The sequence below is a fragment of the Phacochoerus africanus genome, chromosome X, assembly GCF_016906955.1.
Source record: "Phacochoerus africanus isolate WHEZ1 chromosome X, ROS_Pafr_v1, whole genome shotgun sequence".
In the NCBI taxonomy this organism is placed as follows: domain Eukaryota; kingdom Metazoa; phylum Chordata; class Mammalia; order Artiodactyla; family Suidae; genus Phacochoerus; species Phacochoerus africanus.
The window spans coordinates 121880397-121882792 of NC_062560.1; positions in this window are offsets into that span (position 1 = coordinate 121880397).

Below are 2396 nucleotides of genomic sequence, written 5' to 3' on the forward strand. Positions count from 1 at the left end.
CCCCAAGTCACGTGCTGCTTAAGCATCAAAGCCAAGATGAATGCGTTTCAAATCAGAGCTCTTCATGATCCTACTATACCTTGCTTCTGTAAACATAGTAAGTGCATGAGTTTGGTCTGGATGGGAGGATCTGGAATATAAAGTAGGCAAGAAGAGATTCCAAGTGGAGGTGTTAATATCAGCAAAGGCACATGAAAGGGAACATCTGGGGTCACACTAAAAGTCAGAGAAAATTTTAGTTTGGCTGGAATATGGGGTACATATGTGACAAGCTGTGATGGAAGAGGAGCTGGCAGGAGGAGCTTGGTCTTGGGACCACCATTCCCATCAGCCTTGGCTCCCTTCACACCTGGCTCACCACACATAACCAGCGTTAAGGTCCCCTGAGTTCTCATCTACATTTTTTCTTGAATCCAACCCTTCCCCATCTCACCTGCCCCCACGCAGGGCCTAAAACCCACCTGCTGGGATTTACTGCCATCTTCACAGGCCTGCACATCTAGGAAGAGCCATGCTTTTGAAGGGCACCCCGGGGGCCACACCCTTACTAAAGGGCCCTTGTCTCCCTCTTGCCTACAGAGCAGAGTCCCAACAAGCTTGCCTCGTCAGTTCTGTCCTTCTTCCTGCCTCTGCGGTTCACCGTGCCAAGGTCATGGTGATAGGATTTTCATGAGTTCATTTGTCAGATTCTGGATAGAGGCTGACAGAAGTCTTCAGGGAGTCTCAGTCTTACAGTGCAGGAGCTGAGCCATTTCACCTTCCTGGTGCCCAAAGAAGGCCCAGAACTAGGGCCCTTAGAAGCCTTTCCACTAGCAATGCCACGGCGCCCTAAAAACTGGGGCTTTGGAGCACCCAGAAATAGTGCAGTCGGTGTGACCACTGGGGTTGTTGTGATAGCGGCAATGGAGTGATGCTCAGACAGAGGGGTTTTGACAGGGACAAATGGGAACCAAAGCAGGGGAGGAACAAAGCAGGCTGAGCCATGGTGAGGGGACTGCAACCCCCGAGTGGGCTTACAGATCCATGCCAAACATAACTTTGGGCCCTCCTCAGAAAAAATGGGAGGATTTCTTCCAAAAGAATTAATTCATGAAAATCTATTTTGGGAAGATTCATGCTATCCACATTTGGATTTTAAAAACTATGCTTTTCAGGAGCTCCCTGGTGGCTGAGTGGGTTAAGGATCTGGTATTGTCACTGCTGTGACATGGGTTCCATCCCTAGCCCAGGAATTTCCACATGCAGCACTCATGGCCAAATAAAATAAAATAAAATAATTTTAAACATTTAAAAGTATGACTTTCAAATACTCTTGGACTGTGTTACCAGGAAGGGTGATGGTAAGTCTAAACTTAGACCAGAGAGAGAAAACGTGGCCCCACACACAAATGAGCTGCTAATCGGATTGGGTCAAGGCCGGGGACCCTAGCAAGGCCATGAGTCATGGTGGCCAGGGTCCCGGTGATAAAGCCACATATGTGGACGTTCTCCTCTTTCTTTCTCTCCTCCACCCGTCCTCCTGGACAGGTCAGCTGAGCTGGGCCACCTTCACCCTCTGTTTCTTCCTTTCTATGCTGTGCCTTCAGGAATAAGCTGAGCCAGGGACTAGGCCAGGGGGAAATGGGCCTAGAGACCTCACTCTCACCTGTCCACTTTCATGCATGAGCTACAAGGACTCCACTGCAGGAAGGGCCATGGCCCACTGGTGAGAGAGCCGGGTTTAGATGGGGAAAAAGCAATCTCAGTCTGCAATGACAGAGATTTCTATTAGTCGCTCATACGTGGGAGGTTCACAATTTACTCCAAGGACACAGGGCTAGATTACTGGCCACATGAACTTCTTCCAAGGCCAATATCCATAAAACACTCTCAACCCCAAGCTACACAGCTCTCTGAAGTAAGGCTTCCTCCAAGATCTGTTTGTCTAAGTCTCAAGTTGTCCATTTGAGAGATGTCAGATGCTTGGCAAAACAAAACAAAATGAAACAAAACAGTGTTCTCGCCTCTGGGCATGACAGAGACTTTCCCAGCTGCAGAGTTCCTGGTTTTGTACAGGTGACTTTACAGCCTCCTCTCACTTTCTCTCTGCATGAACTTGCCCATCCCATTTCAGCATCTTAGCCAATCAGCCTGGCAACTCCACTTGGGTGGTTTGGATGATGTCATCCCTTTTGCATCTCATATAATCTCAGCCTTGGCCATACAGAAAAAGGCTGTGACCTCTGTAGCTCCTGTTTGGAGGCAATGTTTCAGTTAATAGAAATATATCCCCAACAGGGATTTTAACACTTGCCCATGCCTCTCTCAAAAGTGTGTTGGAGCCCAAGTGCTTGTTTCAGGAAATCTGCCATTAAAACTCTGTTGCCACCTCTTTGTCCCATTCACCTCTCTTCTCC